The sequence below is a fragment of the Phycodurus eques genome, chromosome 2 (assembly GCF_024500275.1).
Source record: "Phycodurus eques isolate BA_2022a chromosome 2, UOR_Pequ_1.1, whole genome shotgun sequence".
Lineage (NCBI taxonomy): Eukaryota > Metazoa > Chordata > Actinopteri > Syngnathiformes > Syngnathidae > Phycodurus > Phycodurus eques.
The window spans coordinates 23,214,601-23,235,427 of NC_084526.1; the positions used below are offsets into that span (position 1 = coordinate 23,214,601).

The window sequence follows — 20,827 nt, forward strand, 5'->3', positions numbered from 1 at the left end:
AAATAATCATTAACTTAGAATTTTATGGCTGCAACAGGTTCCAAAAAAAGCTGGGACAGGGTCATGTTTACCACTGTGTTACATCACCTTTTCTTTTAACAACATTCAATAAACGTTTGGGAACTGAGGACACTAATTGTTGAAGCTTTGTAGGTGGAATTCTTTCCCATTCTTGCTTGATGTACAGCTTCAGCTGTTCAACAGTCCGGGGTCTCCATTGTCGTATTTTACGCTTCATAATGCGCCACACATTTTCAGTGGCAGACAGTTCTGGACTGCAGGCAGGCCAGTCTAGTACCCACACTCTTTTACTCTTTTACAAAACTTATACAACCTACAGGTTATTTATTTTACAGAAAAGAGCCTTGAAAATCATTAATGTAGCCCTACGGGGGGCACAAGCCAGTGCAAACTGTAGGCTGGCGTCAAGAAGGGCATTCGGCGTAAAACTTTTGCCAAAATCTTAAGAGCTATCATTCACAGGAGTACTAAGAAGATCAGGAGCTGCATTGTGTCTTTGTACTAGATCTAGAGAAACCTATGACAGGTCACCATGAGAGGAACTGTGGTATTGCATGCAGAACTCTAGAGTGGTTTGCAAAGTAAGCTAGAATAGTACAGAACATGTACGAGGGCAGCAGAACAGTGGTGAGTTGTGCTGTAGGTGTGACAGACGAGTTTAAGATGAGCCCCTTCCTGTTTGCAGTGGTGATGTATAGGCTGACAGATGATTGTAGACTGGAATCCCCGTGGACAATGATGTTCCCAGATGGCATTGTGATCTGCAGTGGGAGCAGGTGAGAGGTGGAGGCATGCACTGGAAAGGAAAGGAATCAATATTAGCCGAAAAGCCAGAATATATGTCCATGAATGAGATGGGTGGCGGAGGAAGAGTGATGCTACAGAGAAATGAGATAGTGAGGAGGGCTTTAAATACTTAGGGACAACAGTCCAGAGAAATATGGTGAGTGTGTAAAGATTTTAAGAAACTGATCCAATCAGGTTGGAATGGTTGATTATGTGATAAAAGAGTCTCTGCTAGGAGAAAGGGCAAAGTTTATAAAACAGTGGTGAGGCCTGCCATGATGTATGGATTAGAGGAGACAACAGGAAGCAAAGCTGGAAGTGGCAGAAATGAAGATGTTGAGGTTCTCTCTAGGAGTTAGCAGGTTGGATAGGATTATAAATGAGCTCATCAAAGGAACGGCCAAGGTTAGATGTTTTGGAGACAAAGTTAGAGAGAGCAGACTTTGATGGTCTGGACACATTTTTGGTAGAAGGGTGATGAGGATGGAGCTGCCAGGCAAGAGAGCTTGAGGAAGATCAAAAAGAAGAAAAGAACTAAAAGAGGGAAGACATGAGGCCAGTTGGCATTAGAGAGGCAGATGGAGAAGATACATAGATGGGAAAGGATGATTCGCTGTGGCGAACTGATTATTCTACAATCTGCTATTCGAATGTGTTTTCACGTAAATGTGCCTGTTTTTTTCTACTGCAATGAAATGAAATTAAACTAAAGAAAATTGAATAAATATAAAGCTTTAACAAATACTCTATGACTAATCTGGAAAAAAAAACATTTAGGCAAGGTATACTTTTTCAGTTCATTTTCAAGTTTACATTAGCAAAAATGATAGCATAAAAGGTGAGCCACCGCTAACTAAATGTCAAACAACATGCAACAACAACATGTAACTTTTTTTCCCCTTCTTCTCTAGACAAGTAACTATGTAAGTTAAAACAATTTTTTTGCTTTTTCTCATTTTGTAAAATTTGTAAAATAGATATAATTGATGGAACAAATTAAGTTTTTATTTTTACTTTTGTAATTGTACTTTACTCTTCTTTACTTTTACCTGATTACAGCAGTTTAATAATTTCTTCTACTTTTACCAGTCTTTTTTTTTTACACAAGTAATTGTACTTCTCCATAAGTCCAGCGTTTGAGTAGCTTTGCTACCTCTAGGTGTCAGTGATTTGCTTTAATTACATGCAGATGTATAGAATTTAAAATCAGGGGGGCGCCCTTTTTGGCTGTGTTTAATTGCTCCAGAGGCGAGGTAATAACAAAAGCCTAATGGCCGAGCCATGTTGTCTAATGAACGACTTCATCACAGGCAAAAGCGCCAAATGTTTCTTAATTTGAGAGAGCTGCCACCGGCCGGGGCCAGCATGATTAACGGAAATTATTCCTCTGAAGAAAAGGCTGGGGAGGACGACGACAAGATTTGGCAAAATGCAAATGTAGTAGTGCGGATGGATGTTGCGGTTAAGGTCACGTGATTCACTATATCAATCCCCATGTATATTTTTAACCAAAATAGGTGTGTTACTCTAAAAATACTCACTGAAATGATAAATGCTGTCACTCTCTGTCTGATCACTATCATCATCATCATCCTCCACTGGCAGCTGAGAGAGAGCAACACTGATGTCCATGTGCTCAATACACAATCACCTACTCATCACTGCCATACAAGCATTGACCTGGCATCTTAAAAAAAAAAAAAAAAGTTCCATTCACCACCTTTCTGAGCAAGAAAAATTATTACTGTAAAGGTGGAATTTGGATTTTGATAAAACGAGCAGACATTTTTCATAAACATCCAGAACACTTAAGTTTCTGATTAACCTTGTGTTCTTGTTTTTTGTAAACAAATAAATAAATACCATTTAGTTTTTGAGGAACCTATGGTGCATGTGTTTTGTTAACAAAGACAATTTTGTATAGATGAACCAAGCATACAAATTTTTGTTAAGATCAAAGACAATTCATCCTAATTTTTACTAAACAATTGACAATTTCATTGTTTGATATATTAAGCGTTCACATTTTAATAAACATGAAAGACAAATGCATTTTAAATTAACCTAATGTAGATTGTCTTTTAACAGCAAAGACATCCATCCATTTTCTGAGCCGCTTCTCCTCACTAGGGTCGCGGGCGTGCTGGAGCCTATCCCAGCTATCATCGGGCAGGAGGCGCGGTTCATCCTGAACTGGTTGCCAGCCAATTGCAGGGCACATAGAAACAAACAACCATTCACACTCACATTCACACCTGCGGGCAACTTAGAGTCTCCAATTCATGCATGTTTTTGGGATGTGGGAGGTAACCAGAGTGCCCGGAGAAAACCCACCCAGGCACGGGGAGAACATGCAAACTCCACACAGGTGGGGCCAGGTATTGAACCCGGGTCTTCAGAACTGTGAGGCTGACGCTCGAACCAGTCGTCCACCGTGCCGCCTTTTTGAAATCATAAAAAAAACAATTTTTCATTAAACTAACGTACATTTTTGTTAGCATAAAAGACAATGGAAAGCCTTCAGTGTACCTAACATCCATGTTTCTGTAAAGGTGAATGACATATTTGTTAGATAAACATCAGTTTCTGTTTCCAGTTAACTGAACGAAAATGTTTTTTCGTAAATAACAATGAAAAGTCTTCATATGTGTTCTTGTAAACTAATGAAAATACACTTGAAATAAAACTAATATGATTATTTGGCCTCGCGTCCATGTTTTCATAAAGAAGGAAGAAAATGTTTTTGATTAACCCAGCATACATGTTTTTATTCATAATCAAAGACAATTGAGAGCAAATCAAGTGTACACATTTCTCGTAAACACAAAATATACTTATTAGGTCATAGAATAGAATGTGCTCATTTTTTATGGGCATCGCAAAAACATTGGACAAACAGGATGCATTGCTTTAAGTGTTTTTTTTCCCAGATTTTTTTTGTTGCCGATGAACCATACAAACTTTTCTTTGTGTGAATATCTAAGACAGGCATCCTTGCTTTTCTGTAATCATCAGACACTAACTTTCAATGAACCAAATCTATATGTGTTTCGTAAATATCAAGACATTCTTTTCTGAATAAACAATCATATACATTTTTCTTAAACATCAAAGACTGTTTCATTTCCAGTTTAATCATTAAAGGGGAACTAAACCCTAGATGTCGTTGTAAATGTGGATCTTTTTTTTTTATCTGATGCAGTTTATATTACCATCATATACTGTTGTCACCAACATCAACATACCACCATCTTGAAATCATGTTTAAGCGCTAATTTAAGATGCTAAAAAAAAAAAATCACTAATATACTACACAATCGTTGTTTAAATGTTAGACTACGGCGCTAGCTCGCCAGCATTAGCAGCTAGTAAGCTCGGGAAAACTGGCGAGTTAGATAGATGAAAATGAATTAGTGGTTCTTAACTGTTGTCACTTTGGGACCCGCATTTTCCTGTTGTTGCAAAGTCGACACCCACTTTTATAGAATTCAAGAACAGTCAAGATTTTTGTTGTTTTTTAGAAATAACCTCTAAAAACACATGTACAATGTATTTTATTTTTAAGTGCAGTTTCAATTAAGTTTGACATACTGCGAAAAGCATATTGCTCGCCATGACGTCTGCTAAAAGTGACTAGAGTACAAGTGAGTAACAATTCCGGTCGCCAAACTAATATGTTCCAAGTGGGAACTTGGAACATCTGTATTGTACCAAAAAATAAAAATAAAAAAAGAATCTGAATACGCATACATAGTAAAATCTGTCCGTGACCAACTCAAAATGCCTCTGTGACCCACTTTAGGGTACCGACCCACCAGTTGAGAATCTTTGATCTATAGATCATTGGAAATCATGTTTAATGCCTTTTCAAAAAATTGTAGAGACCTCAAAACATGGCCGTGCGATTTGCAATCAGTTTCGTGCTGGAGGGTCAAAAATACTTTGTACATTTCAGTAAATATAATCAGATAAAAAAGATATTCACATTTAAAATATAACAGGAAGTTTTGACATCTAAGATTTAATTCCACTTTAAGGAAGATTTAATTTTCAATTATACTAGCATACCTTTTTTCTAGATCATTAAACACATTTGATTTTTCTATTAAACAAATGTACATTTTCTTACACATCAAAGACCGTTTAGTTTCCAATCCACCGAGCATACGCATTTTACTGAAACAATGAGACAATTTCTTTTTTGCTGAAGCTTTTATAAACATTTAGGCCTTGCTTGAGTTTACCACCCTTTCTGCTTGTTTGTAGATATTTTACGCTTAATTTTTTTTCTCTACAGCAGTCCTTGTCATTCAAATAAAATATAGATTTATTTTGATGATTTTACCCTGAGAATTCTCAGTGTCACCTTTATTTTCTTATATTACTAAAAGTACAGTTTTTCTACAGCAAGCACAAAGCTCTTATAATATATCTTTTTCTGCATGGTCAGCAGAGGGCATCTAGCACAAATGGCCAGCAGAGGTTTAATGAATCTAGTGTACATTTTTTGTGAACATCAAAACAATTGGGAAGAACATCATGGTCATCAAAGACTATTGAGTTTTCTGTTATCATCAAAGACAGTGAAGTGTCTTTAATGTACCAAACATATTTTCAACCACTACGTCATAATGTATCATCTATACATTTTAGTCTACTTCTATAGAAGTAAACCTTCTGTCTGTTTGGCCTTCAGGGCAACACACACTGCCAGTAATTACGCTTATATCCTCACGGCGAGTGTAATTAGTCATAGCGCTATTATGTACTACACTAATAACTCCGCGCCCCGGGATCACATGTGTTGGGCTGCTGAATTTTTGTTGAATAAAGACGTGCTGGTCAGTCTTGCTGAGAAATAATGGGCCTCGCACTTCCTATTTACTCTGTCGGATAGGAAATCAATAGGAATCATCCTGAAAGCGGCAAGGGGCATAAATTGGTGCAAGCAGCCCCTGATGTGATGCGCAAAGGTGGCAGAAGCACATCACAGCTCATTTGGACCAAAATGCATTACTGACAGCTTCATCTGTAACGTCTGCTTATTTCCTTCAAGGATGACCGACGGCACCCAAGGTCCAAAGTTTCCCCCTTTTTTTTTTTTTTTTTTTTTTTTTTTGGGGGGGGTGGGTGGGTGCTGTTTTGCAGACAACAAAGAAAAAGAAAACTCCCAATGGGCCTTGCTTCTTCTGATACTCGTCAAAAAAATGTTTTACTGTATGCAATGAGGTGGCACGGTGGACGACTGGTTAGAGCGTCAGCCTCACAGTTCTGAGGACCCGGGTTCAATCCCCGGCCCCGCCTGTGTGGAGTTTGCATGTTCTCCCCGTGCCTGCGTGGGTTTTCTCCGGGCACTCCAATTTCCTCCCACATCCCAAAAACATGCATTAATTGGAGACTCTAAATTGCCCGTAGGCATGACTGAGTGCGAATGGTTGTTTGTTTGTATGTGCCCTGTGATTGGCTGGCAACCAGTTCAGGGTGTACCCCACCTCCTGCCCGATGACAGCTGGGATAGGCTCCAGCAGGCCCGCGACCCTAGTGAGTAGAAGCGGCTCAGAAAATGGATGGATGTATACGATAAAAGGAGCTGCAATTGGCTGGCAACCAGTTCAGGCTGTACCCCGCCTCCCGCCCGAAGATAGCTGGGATAGGCTCCAGCACTCCCGCGACCCTTGTGAGGATAAGCGGCTCAGAAAATGGATGGATGGATGGATGGACGATGAAAGGAGTGGGAAATACAACACAGAATATACTGACTGGGTTTACATCAACAATACACTAGTGAATGATAATGTTCTTCAGTCCATTTGTTTATTTGCTTTTCCGCTACCTTGATCGATCAGTCGTAAAGAGCAACTTTTTCGACAATAATCAACCCAATTGATTTCTGCAACAGCCATTTATTGTTCGCCAGAAGAATATTGACTTTCCATAATGTCACATTTTGGGGGGGCTCAGTGGTTGACTGATTAGAACATCTGCCTCACGGTTCTCAGGACCCAGGTTTGAATCCATCCTTCCTGTGTGGAGTTTGCATGTTCTCCCCGTTTTCCCCAGGTACTCTGGTTTCCTCCCACATTCCAAAAAACATGCGTGGTCGGTTAATTGAAGACTGTGCATAGGTGTGATTGTGAGTGCGAATGGTTGTTTGGATAAAAAATCTGACGTCTTGAACTCAAAATAGGTCATTTACGTTAATCGTATAGATCCGATGAGTTTTTCCTGGTTGGGGCATGGTCGCTGTCGCTGACGTCATAGATTGTTTCGTACTCCTTGAATTCTGGCAGCTAGATCCATTCCACACACAGATGCAATTGTGTATATTATTCCACGGCGGACTAATATACGAGCGCATCGGCCTGAGGTTCTGCCTGTGTGCTCAGGACCTGCTTTGGATAAGTCACAGGAGTTGACGAGACCAGAAAAAACACTACCGCCACTTCTGCTGTTAAGAAGTAACAGTACTTTTACTCCGTTACAACGATCTAAATGTCGCTCCCTAATTTTATTTATAAATTATTACTTATTTATCAACTATTTCTTGCGTGAGACTACAACTTTTACTTCTGCGTGGGGTCGCCGATGGCACCAATCCAATTTAAGAGCTAGTGACGTTTAAGTCTAGTTAACCAATCAAACGACACAATAAAGTCACATGAACTCACACAACATCTTCTATTGGGCTTCCCGGGCATAGATATTAACACTAGATAAGCCAGCCCGGCTCATTGTCGTAAGTTCTGCTGCACACTGAGCGATGTGGCTGAAACCAACCAAACTATATCATGCAGTGTGTGGGGTTCGACAACTTATTTTCATTGGTGGCCAACGGTCAGCAACTGGTTTTGCTGTTATTCAACATTTGAATCACTGGTGTACAGTGTTGCAACGTTGCAAATGTAACAACCAATCGAAAAAGCACATGAGGTTTCATAAAATAAAAAAAAATAAGTTTTAAGAAAATAAGTTTTAAGCCGAAGTGAGACCCAGACGGCCGGGAGCCACTGCCGTGCCACCAAGCTCTACTAAGACATATATATGCACATACAGTAGACCCACTTAAATTTTTCACTTTATAGTGCAGCCATTTGCTAAAATTATTTAAGTTCATTTTTTCCCCTCAATGTACACACAACACCCCATACTGACAGAAAAAAACGGAATTATTGGCATTTTTGTAGATTTATTAAAAAAGAAAAACTGAAATATCACACAGCCATAAGTGTTCAAACCATTTGTTGTGACACTCATTTAATTCAGGTGCTGTCCATTTCTTTTGATCATCCTTGAGATGGGTCTACAACTTCATGGGAGTCCAGCTGTGTTTGATTATACTGATTGGACTTGATTAGGAAAGCCACACACCTGTCTTATAGACATTATACCTCACAGTGTCCCACTTCTTCTTAGCTAACCTCTTTCCTTGTATGATTTCCTGTACTGTGAGGTTCCACCACCAAGTCTCCTTCTCTCCTTTCCTGCCAGAAGATACACCAAGTACTTTCCTACCTGTCTCTCTGTTCACCTTGGAAGATACACCAAGTACTTTCCTGCCTGTCTCTCTGTTCACCTTGGCTATAGTGGTCCAGTCTTCTAGAAGCTCCTCCTGTCCCCCGAGAGCCTGTCTCACCTCTTCCTAAAAACACACACAACACTCTTCCTTTCTCAGCTTCCACCACATGGTTCTCTGCTCTGCCTTTATCTTCTTAATCTTCCTTGCCACCACCAGAGTCATTATACACACCACCATCCTATGCTGTCTAGGCACACTCTCCCCTACCACTACTTTACAGTCAGTAACCTCCTTCAGATTTCGTCTGCAAAAGATGTAATCCACCTGCGTGTTTCTACCTCCGCTTTTGTAGGCCACCCTATGTTCCTGCCTCTTCTGGAAGAAAGTGTCCACTACAGCCATTTCCATCCTTTTGGCAAAGTCTACCACCATCTGTCCCTCCAACTTCCTTTCCTGGATGCCAAACTTACGCATCACTTCTTCATCACCCCTGCTTCCTTCACCAACATGTCCAGAACGTGTCTCTCTGTGTCTCTCCAGCTCCTTCCAGAATTACTCTTTCACCTCTAGGTCACATTCTATCTGTGGGGCATAGCCACTAATCACATTATACATAACAACCTCAATTTCAAGTTTCAGCCTCATCACTCAATCTGATACTCTTTTCACCTCCAAGACATTCTTAGCTAACGCTTCCTTTAAAATAACCCCGTCTCCATTTCTCTTCCTATCTACACCATGGTCAAATAATCTAAACCCAGCCCCTAAACTTCTAGCCTTACTGCCTTTCCACGTGGTCTCCTGGACGAACAACAACAATATATCAACCTTTCTCCTAATCATCATGTCAACCAACTCCCGAGATTTTCCTGTCATAGTTCCAACATTCAATTCTAGGCTCTGTGCTTTCCTCGTCTTTTTGCTGAAGAACCCGCTTTCCACTTCTCCTTCGTCTTCGACCCACAGTAGCTGAATTTCCACCAGTGCCCTACAGGTTAACAATGCCGGGGGCAGACGTTGTTAACCCGGGCCATGACCGATCCGGTATGGAATTCTTTCAATGAACGCTCATATTTGTTTGGCAAAGTTTTAAGCCGGATGCCCTTCCTGACAAAACCCTCTGCACTTATCCGGGCTTGGGACCGGCCTAGAGTTTGCACTGGCTTTTGCCTTGTGCATTGGCTTCACCATACATGATAGATGTAGAAAATGAACAGATGCTTCAAGACATGTTGCAACTCATTTGTGATGCCATTGCCCAGCATGGTTTGTGCAAACTGTACCATCGCAGTTTACCGTGGAAAAAAATGAAAACACGGCGGTCGTGTGATGTGGTAAGGAAGCGTGAAGGGCAGCCGCGCCACATTCATATGCATGTAGGCAGTGAGCCATGCAGAAGGATTTCGTTGAGACGAGGCAAGGAGAACAAGGGGAGAGAGTGTGTCAGGGGGCTAACAGCGTCCTGCTGAGAGCGCGAGCCCTGCTAAAACAATAATAGTTATGTCTGACTGGCTGCACGCCCCCTGGGGGGGGGGGGGGGGGGGGCGGGGGCACAGATAGAGGTAGCATGGAGCCTGGGATGAATAAAAATGGGCAGAAAGTGAGCATGAGAGCGTTGCAGTTGTGGCCTCTTGGCGGCCTGCTGAAACTCAGTTGTACACAAAGAGAAATATTACAGGTTTTTTCTTTTAACAGGTATCTAATTTGCATACCTTTGTTATCCAGCTGCCAGCTTTGAAAAAACATTTTTACTGGAATCCCTCCCCTGTGGTGAAAAACGCTTGGGAAAAAACATCTGCAGGTTCTGTGTTGTTGCTTTTTATGATTTTGCATGTTTTTTTAAAGCAGCATAACATCAAATAGTCCTCAATGTTTTTAAAAAAGAAAAAGAAAAATGCATGTCATGTTCATCTAAGACTTAATTGTCTTTAATGTTTATGAAAAACAGGTTTGCTGGGTTCATATACGTAAAACTAAATTGTCAATGACGTTCACTGAAATCACAAAATCTAAAATGTTATTGTCTCTAATGTTTACATGAAACACGCTCAGTTCATCAAAAACTTAATTCTCTTTGATGCTTACAAAACGTTAAGCTCTTGGTTCAACAAACGCTGCATAGTTTTTGGTGTTTACGAAAACAACCAATGTGCGGTTAATTTAAGACCCACCTCTTTGTTTACAAATGTGCTATGTTCATCAAAAACTATAGTAAATTGTTTATGGTGTTTACAAAAAATACACACACTGACTTCATCATAAACTAAATTGTGTTTGATGTTTACGAAAAATATAGACGGCTGGTTTATCAAAAGCTTAATTGTCTTTGGTGTTTACAAAAAAACGTATGCTAGGTTCATCCTTTAGTTTTCCACACCGCTAATCCTCATTGGAGTCGTGGGTGAGCTGGCGCCCATTTTAGGGACGATTTTTTAGTCTTCAAGGAATCTAACATACATGTTCATGGAATATGGAAGGATACAGGAATACCCGGAGAAATCCCATGGTGATAGAATGCAAACCCAACACTAGAAGGCCAGAATTATCCCGATCCTCAGAACTGTGAAGCGAATGCACTGCTAACCACTCGTCTACCGTGCCACTCTGCTTGGTTCATATGAGACACGTGTCTTTGGTGTTCATGAAAAATGCGTACACTACATTATTTGAAAACTACAGTAAATTGTCTGATCTTTATAAAAAATATGCGCCCTGCGATTGGCTGGTACCGGTTCAGGGTGTATGCCTCCTCTCATCCAGAGTCAGCTGGGACAGGCGCGAGCATACTCGTGACCCTAGTAAGGATAAGCGGTATGGAAAATGGATGGATGGATGTACGCTTGATTCAAAGAAAACTAAATTGTCTTTGATGTTATGATATATACATTACTACATTAAATACTCTACATTATCTTTGATGTTTACATAAATAAAAATCTTATTATTGATGAATCACAAGATAGAATCAGAAAAAAACATACACAATGCAAATTAACACTGATTGAGCCACCCATCTTCTTACCCCATCCCAAAACAAACCATCCACCAAAACAAACCTTCTACACAATGCACCCCTCAAAATAGTCCATCCATCCATCCATTTTCCAAACCGCTTATCCTAACTAGAGTCGCGGACGTGGTGGAGCCTATCCCAGCTAGCTGGCGAGAGGCGGGGTACACCCTGAACTGGTTGCCAGCCAACTGCAGGGCACATATAAACAAACAAACGTTACCCCTCACATTCACACCGAGAGGCAATTTATTGTTTTCAATTAACCTACCACGCATGTTTTTGGAATGTGGGAGGAAATCAGAGTACCTGGAGAAACCCCTCGCAGGTACGGGGAGAACATGAAAACTCCACACAGGCGAGGACGGGTTTTGAACCCGGGTCTTCAGAACTGTGAGGCGGATGTGCTAACCAGTCATCCACCACTGTCGTCCACCATGCCTCAAAACAGTCATCCTAAACATTTTGTATATAAACACTCGAGTTTATTCATCGTGCAACAGGCCCAGATAGCATTCTTTAAAACTAACAGAAAATATTTCTTGCCTTGTTATGCCCAAACAAATATATTTATTTTCTGGCAGTCCCACAACAAATGGAGCAGAGTTCCTTCACCAACACTGCATTTAATAAATTGACTGTCCTTTTTCTGAAACCCATTTTATGGAGCTGAGATGGGGTGTAATATATTAAGAATCTTAAATTGCCTTAGTTTATTTTTTTGTACAAAGGAGGGGCTGCTTTTCATGTTTCCATATTTCATTCCAAGCCAAACCATTGTGTTTACTGTTACATTAAGTTTTGCCATAGTGCTTGATTTACTGAAAAAGTTGTTAATTCCAAGAATCTCTGTACATAATTTTGAAGTATTAAATGATGACTCAATAGGGCTTTGTGTAATGCAGCCCTAAGGGGGGCACAAGCCAGTGCAAACTCTAGGCTGGTCGCAAGCCTAGATAAATGCAGAGGGTTGCGTCGGGAGGGCATCCGGCTTACAGCTTTGCCAATCAAATATGAGCGTTCATCCAAAGAATTCCATTCTGGATCGGTCGTGGCCCGGGTTCAAAACATCCGCCACCGGCGCCGTTAACCTGCAGGGCGCCGGTGGAGATTCAGCAACTGTGGGTCGAAGACAAAGGAGGTAGAAAGCGGGTTCATTGGCAGAAAGAGAAAAGGAAAGCAGAGAGACAAGAACTGAATGTAGGGACTTTGAATGTTGGGACTATGACAGGAAAAGCTTGGGAGTTGGTTGACATGATGCTTAGGAGAAAGGTTGATATATTGTGTGTCCAGGAGACCAGGTAAAAGGCAGTAAGGCTAGAAGTTTAGGGGCAGGGTTTAAATTATTTGACCATGCTGTAGATAGGAAGAGAAATGGAGACGGGATTATTTTAAAGGAAGCGTTAGCTAAGAATGTCTTGGAGGTGAAAAGAGTATCAGATCGAGTGATGAGGCTGAAACTTGAAATTGAGGGTGTTATGTATAATGTGATTAGTGGCTATGCCCCACAGATAGGATGCGACCTAGAGGTGAAAGAGAAATTCTGGAAGGAGCTGGACAGAGAGAGACAGACATGTTGGTAAAGGAAGCAGGGGTGATGAAGAAGTGATGGGGAAGTTTGGCATCCAGGAAATGAACTTGAAGGGGCAGATGGTGGTGGACTTTGCAAAAAGGATGGACATGGCTGTAGTGAACACTTTCTTCCAGAAGAGGCAGGAACATAGGGTGACCTACAAGAGTGGAGGTAGAAGCACGCAAGTGGATTACATCTTTTGGAGACGGTGTAATCTGAAGGAGGTTACTGACTGTAAGGTAGTGGTAGGGGAGAGTGTGGCTAGACAGCATAGGATGGTGGTGTGTAAGATGACTCGGGTGGTGGGGAGCAAGATTAGGAAGATAAGGGCAGAGCAGAGAACTATGTGGTGGGAGATGAGAAAGGAAGAGTGTTGTGCGGTGTTTCAGGAAGAGGTGAGACAGGCTCTCGGTGGTCAGGAGGAGCTTCCAGAAGACTGGACCACTCCAGCCAAGGTGAACAGAGAGGCAGGCAGGAGAGTACTTGGTGTATCTTCTGGGAGGAAAGGAGAGAAGGAGACTTGGTGGTGGAACCTCAACGTACAGGAACTCATACAAGGAAAGAGGTTAGCTAAGAAGAAGTGGGACACTAAGAGGACCGAGGAGAGGAGAAAGGAATACATTGAGATGCGATGTAGGGCAAAGGTAGAGGTCGCAAAGGCCAAACAAGAGGCATATGATGACATGTATGCCAGGTTGGACACTAAAGCAGAAACATATCTGTACAGGTTGGCCAGAAAGAGGGATAGAGATGGAAATGATGTGCAGCAGATTAAGGTGATTAAGGATAGAGAGGGAAATGTGTTGACTGGTGTGAGTGCTGGATAGATGAAAAAAATACTTCGAGGAGTTGATGAATGAGGAAAATCATAGAGAAAGAAGAGTAGAAGAGGTAAGTGTGGTGGACCAGGAAGTAGCAATGATGAGTAAGCTGAAAGTTAGAAAGGCACTAAAGAAGATGAAAAATGGAAAGGCAGTTGGTCCTGATGACGTACCTGTGAAGGTATCTAGGAGAGGTGGCCGTGGAGTTTTTGACCAGCTTGTTCAACAGAATTCTAGCGGGTGAGAAGTTGCCTGAGGAATGTAGGAAATAGGTATTGAATAACATGTTTTTCCTATTTATTTGCAGTAACAAGTGATGGTTTATTGTAGAATATATTTTTCACTCTAATAAAACATTGCCAGACAGAGTGTGGCTGGCATGATTGAGGAGGGGATGGAAAGTCAAAGCAAAGTGCAGTCGTCGCTCAGGGGGGTGAGTCCAGTATTTGTTATCTTGACAGGTAATTAGACGAGCAATTGAGGTTTGGCTTTGTTCCCCAATTTAAATCAAGTTGATTCAGTCAACATATTGACTGTGCGTGTAGTTACCATTTTGAGAAAAAAAAGACAGCTTTAAAGTGCAGGGGACATTACTGGACATTCTAATCCACTGGTCACACCATTCGATGGGTAGGGGTGTCAAAACATCAAAGAAAATGTTTCAATTAATCCTGAACGGACCTAATGTAATTTCGTCTTCATTAAATCTATGTGGGTTTTTTTTCGGGGGGCATAAGAGGTTTGTTAAGGTTTGTTGTTGTTTCATAAATCAGAAAAACAACTTTGTTTTAAATTAACCTCATGTACGTGTTTTGGTAAAGTCTTACAAAAATTTGTTTTCAACGACTCAAGCGTACATTTTTCATAACCATCAAAGACCATTAGTCTTGAAGGAACCTAACATACGTTTTATTTTATTTTTTGTATATGCTGAAGGCATTTTAGTCTCAACTTACTCTGTGTTTTTGTAACATATGTGTAAGACGATATTCTTTCAATGTCTCGAGTGTCTTGTCTTTGAAATTTTTAATAAGCCTCATAGTCAAACCCAGAGATTTGCATTACCCCATTGTAAAAAAATTAAATGTTCAAAACTTTTTAGTCTTCATTTAACCTTCATGAATGTTTTTGTAAGTTCGAACAATTTATTTTTCAATGACTCGAGCATACGTTTTTCATAAATATCAATGACAATTTCGTATCTTGAACAACCCTAACACCTGCAAAACTATTTAGTCTTCAGTGACCCAATTGTAAAAGCTTTTTGTAAGGATGAAGAAGACAATTTACTCAGCGTCTTGTCTTCAATGTTTTTAATAAACATTAAATACAATTAAGAGTCTTGAAAAAAACCGTAAGATACTATTTTGTAAATGCTGGTCACAGTCTTCCATGTATGTGCATTTGTAAAACTAGCTGCTAATTAGTGCTGCACGATATTGTAAAAAAATTACAATGCAAATTTGTTAAACCTGTGATATATATTGCGACGTGAAATAATAAAGCGTCAGTGATTGGAAAGTTCATTGTCTTGGCAAATTAGTTCGAAGTTCAGTTCATCGTTTCAAAAATGAACTAGTTCAGTTCATAGTTCATGATTCAATTCATGATTTGGACTAAGTTCACTGGTCCAAAAATGAACTAGTTCATAATTATTTTTTTGTTTCAATATGTTCCCGACTGGCTATCCATCCACTCATCCATTTTCTGTACCGCTTATCCTCACGTGGGTCGCGGGCTGGCTGGAGCCTATCCCAGCTATCTTTGGGCGAGAGGCGGTGTACACCCTGAACTGGTCACCAGCCAATCAGGGCACATAAAGATATGCAGTCATGCAAACTCAAAAAGCATGATAAAGGTGACACAAAAAAACATTGTTGGGGGGAGCGGTCTGGGGGGATGGAGAATTTTTTTTTGGCTTGCTATTACCTTCAAAATACTGGCATTTAATTTCCCCATTGTTGCCACCCATTCAGTCCACACTAGTAGCCAGCTGCAGCTTTCATCCTATAATCTCAAAAACATGAGGGAAAACCTGAATGGTGTTTTTTTTAAATTAGGAATTAAAACAAAAACAGGACTTTTGTCCTTAATGTGCAAACAAAAACACCCAACACAGTATGACAGGAACGAGGGTGAAAGGACATTGATAACTTTGCATTCCTCGCAGCTCTGACTATATTAACAGAATAATTTATCCTTATATTACAAAACACAATAACAACAAAATAATTAATACATTTTTATATTACAAAACAAATTCCATATTATCACAGTGTGATAATAGTGTTTTAACTAAGGCATTTTGATACAAAGTCACTGATGGTGTAGTGGTACACTCGCCTGACTTTGGTGGGGGAAGCGTGGGTTCAGTTCCCACTCAGTGTTGGTGTGAATGTGAGTGTGGATGGTTGTCCGTGTCTCTGTGTGCCCTGCGACTGACTGGCGACCAGTTCAGGGTGCAGTCTGCCTTTTGCCCGAAGTCAGCTGGGATAGGCTCCAGTGCCCCGTGACCCTAACCAGGATAAGCGATGTAGAAAATGGATGGATATATTTTGATACAAATAATAATTTTCTTAGAAATCAATTTTTACAGTTATGTACTGTATTACAAACGAAAACCTATTTACGCAGTGTCCCTGAACGGACCTCGCCTGCCAAGTTGCAATCTGAAGCGCGAAATAGGCAATGCAGCAGGCGTACCTTCTTTTAATCTTTTGATCATGTCCAAAGATGTCCCTCTGCTGGTCACTTTTAATATTACAGTTGATTCATTTCCAACATCACAGCCGATCCTGTGATGTTACTATTGCGCTCTTGCACATCGCGATGACGATGCTCAAACAAAATATCGTGCAGCCCTACTGCAAATGTAGTGTTCAAGGAATGGCTTGTCTGGTCTTTGATGTTTTTTAAAATAAATTTTAAAGACAGTTTTGTCATGAGAGGACCCAACATATGTATTTGATCTTTGTCATAAACATTAAAGACAATTTAATCTTGGAATTAAGTGAACCTAATGTATTTTTTTCAATGCTCAAAACAATGTACTTTCAATAAACCTGAAGCATGCACGCTTTTGTAAATATGGAAAACAAATTTGGTTCAATGAATTGAGCGTCTTTTCTTTGAGGTTTTGCACAAAAAAAAATCAGACAATTGCAATTCTTCACTTTGTTCTTTTTTCCAGATCATTAAGATGTCAATTCTCTTTGCTTTTTTTCGACCGCTTTCCATTCCGATCCATTTACTCCTGTAGAAAAATATGCATGTTTTGTCTTTCACTTCACTGGTCATTAAAGTGTAAACGTGGAGACAAAACGCACTGCATATTCAATACCCTATATCGTACATATTTGTGTACACGCCCGCGAGTCATTTTGCTTACTTACTCTGGCATATTACATATTCCATTGTTGGTTTTTAACACGGATAATCCCCATTGCTTTTTTTAAGGCCTTCTCCACACTGGGAGAAGTTTGAAGCGGGCATTGTAATCTACATAATGTCAAGGCGGAGGAAGTGTCCCTCCTCCAGCTGCAAACATTTGCCAGGATCCAACATCTGCATGCCAGGATGTTTTGGGAAAGATAATCTGGTGATTTGAAATGGGACCAAAAAACAATGGCATTCTAATCCTTCATTTTTTTTAATCCAAGAGTGGTGTGGTGCAGAAAGAAAGAAAGAAAGAAAGAAAGATGGAGCTATTTCATGCCTCGCCGCTTTCACTGTATTTTATGAACCACCACACCCTCGACGTCCCCCTCTTCGGGATTTATAAAGCCTGTTTGCAGTAGTCAGACACCTTTTAGAAGGACGAAGGTACTTTTCATAATTAGGCGTGTGTGTGTGTGTGTGTGTGTGTGTCTGTGTGTGTGTGTCTGTGTGTGTGTGTGTATGTGTGTGGCTGGCTGCCTTCTCTCGCTCGAGTGGCAGTAATTTAACTTGAGCAAAGATAAGACGTGGCATCTCCGGGAGAAGGTGCAATTTCCTTAGCTGTCTTTCCTGTTTTTCATTTGACAATTGGCAAACATCGGTGGCACACAGGATCTAATTTGCTCTACCATACGGCCGCACGAGTGGCCTGATTTTAATGAGTATACGTGTCTGCTAAACGTCTAATGCCTTCTGTCAAAAAAGAACTAGTTTGATATCTTAGTTACTCAACCGACAAGTTTCGGTGGAAGTTTTTCGGCTGATCTCAAAGTCACAGTGGGCTTTTTTTCTGCGCATTTTCAAGCAAAATAAAGGCATATTTCTTTGTTACTGAGTCAAACAGGAGGCTAGTGACCAAATAATTACATATACAGGAAGTCCTCGATTTACGAGCGAGTTCCGTTCCTACGCTGGCGACGTAACACGATTTTCTGCGTAAGTCGGATTTCACCGTTAAAGTCGAAATTTACGGCGAAATACTTCTGTTACAGGGATTGTCCCACGTGATTGTGACAGCAAGCTCAGTGTGTGTGGGTGTGTGCGTCGATGTGTGAGTGTGTGCAGTGGCAAGTGTAGTGACGGTGACCAGGGAAGAGTCGTGATTAGCGGAGGACCCGTTGATGTCGAATGTGCAGAGGAGCTAATAAAGCCATTAAAGCAGCAAATCGGTGCTTCGTGCCTTTATTGTTGCCGCCACCCAGCTCAGCTGTGCAACGAGAGAAGGGAGTTAACCTCTGCGTCTCCCGACCACGGTCAGGTGACTGTAGCAGAAAAGGTTAACACTTCGTATAAAGAAACTAAAATACATAAAAATAAAAAAATAAGAAACTGTACTTACCATTACTGCTGAGAGTGTGAAAAAAGGGGACAAAATGGCGGACGAGGCACAGGTGTTGTAAAGTCGAAACATCGTAGATCGAGTGCGTTGTAACTAGAGGACTTCCTGTATTCAAACCCTCATCAAGGCCTTGAATTTGAGGTGTGACGAAGCTGTTGAAAATATATTTTTGACAATGTCGAAGCGCAACCCGTATCATTTTCAAGCTACAAAAACACATTTTGGTGACAGAGCTGAAAAACCCTCCTCAAGTTCTTTAATATGAGATGTGACTTCATGTGGCTGGTTGAGAATTGAATTTACAACGTTTGCACCTTTGGAGGAAGGACTGAAGGATCCCTCAAAAACATTGTTATTGGTCACTGTGTCACCAAATAGGAAAATTTAAAAAAGAGTACCATAATTTCTCATGTGTAATGCGCATTCCCCCTCCCCCCCCAAAAAATACTGTCAAAAGTCAATAGTGCGCATTATACATAGGTATAGGGGCAAATGGAAAAAAACTTTCACATTTTATAAATGTATGCCGCCATCTAGTGGTTACAAAAAAGCTGGACACTTTCATTCCAAAATGCCACCGCCACCAAGTGGTTATAAAAAAGGTGTAGCCTACACTTTCATTCCAATATGACAGGGGTACGTATGACTGCATATATGTACAGTTGTGCTCATAAGTTTACATAGCCTGGCAGAAATTGTGAGCCAGCCCGCGACCCTAGTGAGGAGAAGCGGCTCAGAAAATGGATGGATATATATCTATATATATATATAGATATATATCTATATATATATATATCTATATATATATATATATATATATCTATATATATATATATATATATATATATATATATATATATATATATATATATATAGATATATAGATATATAGATATATATATATATATACACACACACACACACACACACACACACACACACACACACACACGGTGGCCGACTGGTTAGAGCGTCAGCCTCACAGTTCTGAGGACCCGGGTTCCAGCCCCGCATGTGTGGAGTTTGCATGTTCTCCCCGTGCCTGCGTGGGTTTTCTCCGGGCACTCCGGTTTCCTCCCACATCCCAAAAACATACATTAATTGGAGACTCTAAATTGCCCGTAGGCATGAATGTGAGTGCGAATGGTTGTTTGTTTCTATGTGCCCTGCGATTGGCTGGCAACCAGTTCAGGGTGTACCCCGCCTCCTGCCCGATGATAGCTGGGATAGGCTCCAGCACGCCCGCGACCCTAGTGAGGAGAAGCGGCTCAGAAAATGGATGGATGGATATATATATATATCACTATTTCTCCTATGGATGTGTCCAAACCATCGAAGTCTGCTCTCTCTAACTTTGTCTCCAAAACATCGAACCTTGGCTGTCCCTCTGATGAGCTCATTTCTAATTTTATCCAACCTGGTCACTCTGAAAGCGAACCTCAACATTTCCGCCACCTCCAGCTCTGCTTGCTATTGTCTCTTCAGTGCCACTGTCTCTAATCCGTGCATCATGGCTGGCCTCACCACTGTTTTATAAACTTTGCCCTTCATCCTAGCAGAGACTTTTCTGTCACATAACACACCTGACACCTTCCTCCACCCATTCCAACCTGCTTGGATCCGTTTCTTCACTTCCTAACCACACTCACCATTGCTCTGGATGGTTATACCCAAATATTTAAAGTCATCCACCCTTGCTATCTCTTCTCCCTGTCACCTCACTCTTCCCCCACAACCCCTCTCATTCATGCACATATATTCTGTCTTACTTTGGCTAATCTTCATTCCTTTGCTTTCCAGTGCATGCCTACTATTCCTCCACCTGCTCCCTGCTTTCACTGCAGATCACAATGTCACCTGCAAACATCATGGTCCACGGGGATTCCAGTCTAACCTCATCTGTCAGGCTATCCATCATCACTGCAAACAGGAAGGGGCTCAGGGCTGATCCCTGATGCAGTCCCAACCTCCACCTTAAATTCTTCTGTCACTCCTACAGCACACCTCACCACTGTTCTCCTGCCCTCGTACATGTCCTGTATTATTTTAACATATTTCTCTCCCACTCCAGACTTCCGCATTCAGTAACACAGTTCCTCTCTGGGTACTCTGTCATAGGCTTTCTCTAGATCTACAAAGACACAATGTAGCTCCTTCTGAACTTCTCTGTACTTTTCCATCAACATCCTCAAGGCAAATAATGCATCTGTGGTACTCTTTCTAGGCATGAAACCATACTGTTGCTCGCAAATACTCACTTCTGTCCTGGGTCTAGCCTCCACTACTCTTTCCCATAACTACATTGTGTGGCTCATCAACTTTATTC

At 40.9% G+C, this 20,827-nt stretch overlaps 1 protein-coding gene across 2 annotated transcripts in view; it reads left to right on the plus strand.

The window, feature by feature from the left end:
• Positions 1–20,827, plus strand: part of cdh8 (cadherin 8) — a 186,734-nt gene that overhangs the window by 101,891 nt on the left and 64,016 nt on the right. The window lies entirely within an intron of this gene.